General features: G+C 36.3%; 1 pseudogene; it reads left to right on the plus strand.

The window, feature by feature from the left end:
- Window positions 1-352, plus strand: part of LOC119594473 — a 2,059-nt pseudogene extending 1,707 nt beyond the window's left edge.
- The last annotated feature ends 9,648 nt before the right edge of the window (window positions 353-10,000 follow it).

A 10,000-nucleotide genomic window follows, 5' to 3' on the forward strand; every position in this document is an offset into this window, starting at 1 on the left:
TGAGAACATCTGCGTCTTCGCAGACTCCACAAAGGACAAGACCGTGGCGGTGGTGGTGCCCTCCGCGGACCGCCTGCGCAAGGTGGCCAAGAGCGTGGGCATAAGGGGCGAGGTTTCGATCGAGGACCTCTGCCACCACGACAAGGTGAAGGAAGCCCTCCTCAAGGAACTCCAGAGCCACGGGAAGAAGTGCGGCCTCACCCGGTGGGAGGTTCCTGCCGCGATCTACCTCACCCTGGAGCAATGGACGCCCGACACCGGCCTGGTCACGGCGGCGCTCAAGCTGCGGAGGAAGCAGCTGTGCTTGCACTACGAGAACAGCGTCAAAGATATGTACTCGCGGCTGGACTGAGAGGGGGCCGGGGGGGGCGTGCGCTCGTGAGGCTCCCTCGGAGGGCGGGCGGGAGGCGGCCGGGCGGCGGTGCGTGAGGCGGTGCTTTGTATATAAGGAATGTTTTGGCTTTCCTTTGGAGGCAGAAGCCTCCAAGGAAAGCCACAGCATTACTCAAATACAAACTAATACTGTGGTTTGAAAAATCAACCAATTCCGACATCCCCAGACGCCCGTGTCGAGCCCAGGACACAGCAACCCGCTCATGGCCTTGCCGATTTTATCCGAAACTCTTGCCTTAAAAACCGTGTCTCCTTGGTGCAAACTGTGCCGTAACGTGGCGTAGCGTGCTGAAGCGTACGTCACGCCTGAGGGACCTGCTTATACTCTTGTGTACATATTTCACTGCTGTTAATCCCCATCAGATGGTTAAATATAACCTAAAAAAAAAAAAAAAAAAAAAAAAAAAAAATATATATATATTATATATATATATATATATATATATATATATATATATATATATATATATATATATTATAACCAAAAAAAAAATATATATATATACATATAAAATAGAGAGATGATTACCTAAAAGGTAACACCGGCACTCTCCGTGGAAAGGAACTGGGGACCCACACACACACACACATATATATATATATATGTGTGTGTGTGTGTGTGTGTATGTGTGTGTGGGTCCCCAGTTCCTTTCCACGGAGAGTTTCGATCGAGAACCTCTGCCACCACGACAAGGTGAAGGAAGCCCTCCTCAAGGAACTCCAGAGCCACGGGAAGAAGTGCGGCCTCACCCGGTGGGAGGTTCCTGCCGCGATCTACCTCACCCTGGAGCCATGGACGCCCGACACCAGCCTGGTCACGGCGGCACACACAAACACACATGTGTGTGTGTTTGTGTGTGCCGCCGTGTGTGCGCGTTGTTCCCTTGGGTAAGGAACTTCACCTCAGTTGCCTGCCTAGACACTGGGTGGCCAAGCCAGCCCAAGTCAGTGCTGGTCCCAAGCCCGGATAATATAGAGAGAATGATTACCTGAAAAGGTAACACCGGCACTCTCCGTGGAAAGGAACTGGGGACCCTACCACGTACTCACTCCAAGAGCATCACAACATGAAAACTACAATTAAGTATCATGCTGTGACCACGGCGGCTCAGACATGAAACTACCGTTAAAAGAAGATATATATATATATATATATATATATATATATATATATATATATATATATATATATATATATATGTATATATGAGGCCGTGGTGGCCGAGTGGTTAGAGCATCGGACTCAAGATTGTCACGGCGGCAATCTGAGTTCGAGGGTTCGAGTCACCGGCGGGCGTGTTGATCCCTTGGGCAAGGAACTTCACCTCGATTGCCCTCCTAGAAAAAGACATATCGCCTTGAGAAGTCAAACACAAGTGGAATGAATGGCTGTTAAAAAAAAAAAAAAAAAAAAAAAAAAAATATATATATATATATATACATATATATATATATATATATATATATATATATATATATATATATATATATACATGTGTGTGTGTGTATGTATGTATGTGTATATATATATATATAGATATATATATATATATATATATATATATATACATATATATATATATACATGTGTGTGTGTCTGTGTGTGTGTATGTATATATACATCATCATCAATAACGGTATGCTCATGTTTGAGCAGCCGTGGACCTCTCCACCATCCTTCGCCACTAAACTCGATCTTACGCTTTTCTTTTCACTTGTACCATCGACAGCCCGGAAATATCTTTGATATTGTCGCTCAGTCTTGTCTTTGGTTTGCCTCTTCCTATGTTTCCTATCACCATCCCTGTCAGCAAGTCTTTCTCAATACTTTTACTTCTCATCACATGACCAATAAACTTTAATTTCCTCCTGTTCAAGATGTCCATATATATATATATATATATATATATATATATAATATATATATATATATATATATATATATATATATATATATCCGAATCTTAAAAACTAGTAATCTTTAATGTCACATATGCCCCAAATTCTTAAAATTAAAGAAACTTAAAAATCGAGCAGCCCTAAATATCCCTCTGTTCCAAGTTGAAAAAAATAGCCAGAAATCTCGAAATTATTATTATCATTATTATTACTACTACTACTACTACTACTCTACTACCATTTTTATTATTATTATTATTATTATTATTATTATTATTATTATTATTATTATTATTATTATTATTATTATTATTATTATTATTATCATTACTACTACTACTACTACTCTACTACCATTATTATTATCATTATCATTATTTTTTTTTCTTTTCTTTAGATCTGCTGATTAAAATCAAACACCGAGTCACTACCAGCGACCTAGGGTGATTGAAGTTTGAGGCAAATGGAACACTAACAGAAATATACTTACAACTTCTGCAGCAGGCTCCTTGAGTGTATAGCAAAAGCACTACATTACCTCATTATGCTCTTCCCTTGTTCATTTAAGTCTTGTTTTCTTTTGATTGATCGTACAAGATGGCCGAACCGTAGGGCCAGGGGTGGGAACTATCCCGTCCTAGTAACCTGGCGGATTTTGATAAATGGAAGAGTTAGACTTAGTTCTGCCCTGAGGGATGCGCCCCTTGTTGATCCGTGTGACGGGCGACGCTTCATCACCCACTTCCTACTCTCACTTCAGAAGCAGGATACATTTCAGCCTCACTGCCAAGAAGCTGGACATCCCGCGCCAATCACCAACTGACATTTCCAACGTCCACGCGGGCACGGTGCTTGACGCACCACTCGACGCCCCGTGGACATCATGTAGCCTCCTAAGTCTTTATTATTATTGTTATTATTTATTTATTTTCTTTTCTTTAGATATGCTAATTAAAATCAAACACCGAGTCACTACCAGCGACCTAGGGTGATTGAAGTTTGAGGCAAATGGAACACTAACAGAAATATGCTCACAACTTCTGCATTATTATTATTATTATTATTATTATTATTATTATTATTATTATTATTATTATTTTACATTTTTGCGGTTTTCTTTACTTGTTCTCATTCAACAAAATCACACACAAAACATAAGAATGAGAACGTACGATATGTATATGGCCGCTATCGAATGCATCTTCATCGCAAATATATCTCTTGCACTGTGATATATATATATATATATATATATATATATATATATATATATATATATATATATATATATATATATATATATATATATATTGTCATTGAGTCTAATTAATGTTGTTGTTAGATTTTTATTCTTTTTGTATAAGTTGGAACAATATTGATTCCATCTATCTTTGACTTCTTTTCCATCACATAAAACAAGTCCATCTTCAGTTTTGATAGTGTCCATTGTAGGTTTAAATTTTCGTGTGATGTTTCGTACTCCTTGGTAGAGTTCTTTAGTTGTCTTATTGATAGAACAGTTTTCAATTCTCTGGCAATGTTCATTTAAATATTTTTCCTTATCTTGTCGCAATAATCTTTGAATTTTTGTATTTTGTTTTTTGTAAATTACTTTTTCAACTGGATTATTGATACCTTTTTATTTTAGGCATCTTCTTGTTTCAATTTCACTTAGTGTTTTTTCAGATATCCAGGGGGAATTTGTCTTTTTCTTTTTGGCGATAGTTTTCTTAAGCAGTGCTCAGCAAGAGTTCTTTTCCTTCTTCCCACAACTCATTTGGTGTTTTATCATCTTCACATTGATGAGTATTTCAAATTTGTTTGACACTTCAATTCTGTAATTGTTATCAAGAGTTTTGTAGTCGAGCTTTAGAGGTGGTGTTGGACGCTCCATCTTTTTGAGTCTTATTTTAAAGTCGATAGTTAGTAGTTGGTGGTCACTGTTGCAGTCGGCACCAGGTCTTGTTTTCGAATTTTTTATGCAACTCTTCCATTTTTGGTTCAGCACAATGTAGTCAATTTGGTTGCGTGTTCTTTGTCTGGTGAAAACCACGTGTACAAGTGTCTTGGGTGGTTTGGAACAATGTATGGCTATAACTAAATTATTTGTACTACAGAATTCAATAAAATCTTTACCTCTTTCATTTATATCTCCAAGGCCGAATTTTCCACAGGTGTCATTTTTTAGATTATTTTTTTCCTACTTTGGCGTTGAGGTCTCCCATGATTATTTTTACATCTCTGTTAGGGATTGTGTCTAAAGTATCTTGGAGAGAGTTATAAAAAAATCCATTTCTTCATCACTTGCAATATTGGTTGGTGCGTAGCATTGTATGATACTAATATTATGAGGTTTTGCTTGTATTCTGACTTTTAAAATGCGATCATTTATTGGGCTGTACCCAATTAGTGCATTTGCAGTTTTTTTCGTGAGAATCATAGCAACTCCGTGACTATAATTTCCTTCTTCTTTTCCAGAAAAAAGAACTGTCTTGTTTTTTTTAGTTTTGAAACTTCCATTACTTTTCCAATTGGTCTCACTGATTCCTAGTATTTGAATGTTGTATCTATCCATTTCGTTACAGACAGTATGTAATTTACCCATCTCTTTCATTTTCCTTACGTTCCACGTTCCGATTTTTAATGTGTTTCTTAATTGGACCTGTTTTCTTTATCTTCTTTGTCTTCCAGATGCATATTTAACATTGTCAGCCTGGTTGCCCACTAACTAACGCGCCCCTTGATAACCCACGCGACGGGCGATGTGGTATGAATTATCGTTTCTGTATTTAATCATTGGTGTAGAAGTTTGTCAGGAGAAAATAAAAGTTGAGTGGAATCCCCCAGGCTCCTTCTCAACTCGCAGTCTCCAACTAATTAGGAGGAACTATCTCTGCCGCTTTTAAAACAGTTACACTGTAATACGCCAGACATATTATTTGGTGAAACCAGTAATCAGTAGAACTGAAGGTGTTTTCACCAGATATCCACTGCCCTGCTGCCGACAGTTTCACCGCAACCCTGGTATAGGGAGCTAATAGGGTGCTATCCTTGTTCAAGGGCACCCTAGGGTGCAGTTTATTGTCTTACCCAGGACATATATATATATATATATATATATATATATATATATATATATATATATATATATATATATATATATTATATATATATTAGTCATTCCATTTTCTAGTTGTGAGCGCCACCGTTTATACGATAGCATCCGTTGCACTAAATTAGATGTCGATGATACGTTTCTTCAAGTTCGTAAGTCTCTTAGAATGCTTAGAGAAGTTACCCACCCCAACTTAATAATCTTTGCTCACGTAGTGCGTGGTGTAAATTTTCGCTCACTGACTCGGTCATAAATTTATCTTCTTTATCACGTTATGAAAGCGAACTTTAGGATTTGGTTTATCGTTTGCTACCAAGCCCAGCTCTAATCATTGTTTATATTATATTAAAGGTCTCGACAGTTTCATTGCGAAGCAAAACAAATCCTCGATTAAAGATTTCAGTTATCTTAAAGGTGTTGTGTTAAATCCGATTCTTGATTTATTTGACGATTTCAGAGGCTTACTCCGACGTTATTTTTTGTACACCAAATCACTTAAACGCAATTTGGACATTATAATTACCTAAGGTAATAACGTAGTTATCCTTAATAAATCTGATTAAATAAGCAAAGCTCATTCCCTCCTGAACGACTACTCGACATATCAAAAACTGTGCTCCAACCCTTACCCATCTGTCACGGAATCGTTTCGTAAAAACCTCAGACGTATTGCTGCCAACTGATTCTTTGATCGCTTTTTAACGGTAAATCCCTCTATTCCGTATTTTTATGGCCTTCCTAAACTCACAAACAGGGCGTCCCTCTAAGCCCTATTATTTCGTCATGTAACTCAATTACCCGTCCATTAGAGTCTTGGCTAGCCAGTGTTTTATATCCTTTTATGGGGTCCTTTCCTGATATTCATATTAAACATTCGGTGGATTTCATGGAGAAGATTAGAAACTTGCCGACGCACGGGAAGAAATTAGTGAGTTTTGATGCAGATTCCTTGTTTACTCATGTCCCGCTTGACGATGTGCTAGATTTTCTTGAAAGAAAATTTTCTTCATGTTATGGGAAGATCCTTGTTTCGATCAATTGGTTTATCGATCTCATTCGTTTGTGTCACGAATAATGTTTTTCCTTTTGACGGCGAATATTATAAACAGACTAATGGTATCGCGGTGGGAAGTAACTGAAGCCTGGTTCTTGCGAATTTATACGTGGAAATGTTTGAATCTGAATTCCTTCCGTCTGTGCTCCCTCCTGACACGATTTGGTTTCGTTATGTTGAGGATGTTTTTTCTTTGTGTGAAGTGAACCGTCCATCGATGATTTTTTTCAGAAATCTCGACAACCTTGCGCGTACTATCATCTTTAAAGTAGAATTGGAAGATTCGGGTAAATTACCCTTTCTCGACGTACTTTTATCCAAAGTAAATGGCTCACTTAAATTTAGGATTTATCGTAAACCTACTGATACTGCTAATTGCCTTCACTTTTCTCGAATCACCTGCTGTGTGTTAAAATGTCAGTAGTCTCGTCAATCTCTTAGGGGATATAGGATTTGTGAAAATGGATTTATCGATCGGGAGCTCGACGTCATTTTTGAGACGTTATCGAAATTAGGATATCTTCGTTGTTTTTCTTAAATCAGGCACATTCATCTGCGAGATAGACATCTTATGCTCATTCCCGTAATACTCAACAGTATAGTGTCAGTAATCTATTAATTATTCCGTATAACCCATCCCTCGATGAGAAAACGACATGTATTTAAGGCCGCTGGAATTGACATTGTTTTACGTATCTGAAGACGTTGCGTAATATTCTGGTTAAGCACCATATAGCTACCGGTGCCCCAGGTATTTACACTATACCTTGTAAGGATTGCCCCAGGTTTTACATAGGCAAGACCAGTAGAACTTTGGAAAAAAGTATAAACAAAAACGTGATGTTGGATATGCCAGAGAGTCAAATGTGTGTCTCTTTCATTTACGTGATGAAGGTCAGTAGCTTAACTGGAAAAGGTTAAATTGAATTATAAATCAGTAAATTTGTATAAAAGAAAAATGCTAGAAGCTCTGTTAATTAGAATAATGCCTAATCTTAACTTGAGTGCTGGTCAGTGAGGCTTCGATGACCATACCTCCTCGTTAGTTAGCAAAGCCTTCCCCAGACTCTTCGACTTTGACCCTCCTCCTGAGATCTGATTCTACTCTGAGTTGTTCCCTCTCACTATCACTATATATACTTGTCAAAACTCTCTTCTTGCATCAATTTCGGTTTATTATTCGTCTGAAAAGGAACTCGTGAAGAGTTCGAAATGTCACGATTTATTTTTATTTCTTACTGTGGATGTTTTCCTTTTCATCTTTGTGTACACGTTACTCTGTTTGTGTATATGTCATACACACACATCACACACACACACACACACACATATATATATAATATATAATATATATATATATATATATATATATATATATATATATATATATATATATTATATATATACATAAGCATGTGTATATATGTATATATATACATATATGTGTATATATATATATATATATATATATATATATATATATATATATATATATATATATGTACATATATATATATATATATATATATATATATATATATATATATATATATACATATATATATATACACTTTCTTTCTTTCCTCTCGTTCTTCTGCCACTCTCCTACTGCAATCCATCCTACCTTTTTTCCCTTCCCTATCTTCTAAACCTCTCTCATTGCCTTCATTGCAACTCATTTTGCAAATTGTTGCACTCTATCCCAACACATGAGCCTAATTCCATTTCTGACGCAAGCCTCATCTCGCTTACAAGGACAGAAACAGAAGAATAAGGACACAGCGAAGAATCTTAATGGGGAAGAGAATCGTCCAAGGAGAGAGCTATCTTTTTCTCTCTTTGCCGTTATTATCTCTCTCTCTCTCTCTCTCTCTCTCTCTCTCTCTCTCTCTCTCTCTCTCCCTCCCTCTCTCTCTCTCTCTCTCTCTCTCTCTCTCTCTCTCTCTCTCTCTCTCTCTATATATATATATATATATATATATATATATATATATATATATATATATATATATAATATCTGATGTATGGATGTATGCTCGCGCGTGTGTGCACACATCTCTCCGGGTGAAAATAAAATCGAATTACCTTCATTATCAAAATTATTCTCATATCCATTTCTCGCGTTGCATTTGCTACTGCTATTATCATTCATTTAATATCAATATTGTAAATATTGACGAGATCGTGTGTAAGAGACATTGTGTGTGTGTATGTTGTGTTGTGTTGTGTTTTCTTTTGTTGTGTGTGTGTTGTGTGTGTGTGTGTGTGTGTGTGTGTGTGTGTGTGTGTGTGTGTGTGTGTGTGTGTGTGTGTGTGTGTGTGTGTGTGTGTGTGTGTGTGTGTGTGTGTGTGTGTGTGTGTGTCTGCGTGAGCATATAAGTAAATAATGTATGTATGAATATGTGTGTGTGTTGGTGTGTGTGTTCGTCTGTGTATTTGTATATGTGTGTGTGTGTGTGTGGCAGGCAGGGAGTGTGTGTGTATGTCTCTATGTAGACGAATAAACTCGCACATACTGGCTATGTCTATGTACGTGTGTGCTGAACATGTTCATTGCATCTATCCAGCAACAATTCCAAAACGTTAAAAAATGATAACGTGGTTACAAGCGACATCTGTCACGCTCTACAACGCTGCAACAGGAGTTATGAAAAATACATGTTGCAGCTAGGACCGAAAAATTCTTTGGCTTTCCGACGGTTCTCTTGCACCGTTGCTTCTCCGAACTTGCAATGATTGACGCGTGTCACTTGCATATCGATTGCATGATTATGATTAGTGTCACTGCTATCTATTTGTCTAATTATATCTATATCTTTTCCACGGTTTCTTTGTGTTGGTATAAATATCTATCTTGTTATGAGAATAGGATCATTAATAAAAAAACTTACTTATCAATTAGAGTATTCGACGGAGAGAAGGCATGGGAATCTCGTCTCCATTTTCTGTTGAAACTCGCAAGATCCTTGCAACGTAATCATCATCTCGATGTAGGATACGGAAGCAGGAGGCTAATGTCTAGTGGTTTCTCTGTTCTGACTTCGGTGAAGCGTGTTTATATATACATGTTCATATATATATATATATATATATATATATATATATATATATATATATAATATATATATAATATTATATATACTATATATATATATATAATATAAATATATATAAAATATAAATATATATATATATAAATATATATTATATAAATATATATTATATATAAATATATATATATATAAATATATGTATGTATATATATATATATATATATATATATATATAACATAATATAATATAATATAATATAATATAATTTAATAATAAGTGATAATGGTCAGAATAACAATTCCTATAATAACGATAATAACAGAAATGTTAATAATAACGGGTTTGAAAAGAATAATAATGATAAATCTAGTGATAAAAGTGTTATGGCACATTTAAAGTCTAGGGTTTTATCTGGTGCCCATAGCAAGTTCAAACTTTTGTCCGGGTAAAAAGAAAACACATGGATGAACAAAGTAACTATATTC

The sequence above is a fragment of the Penaeus monodon genome, chromosome 3 (assembly GCF_015228065.2).
Source record: "Penaeus monodon isolate SGIC_2016 chromosome 3, NSTDA_Pmon_1, whole genome shotgun sequence".
In the NCBI taxonomy this organism is placed as follows: Eukaryota; Metazoa; Arthropoda; class Malacostraca; order Decapoda; family Penaeidae; genus Penaeus; species Penaeus monodon.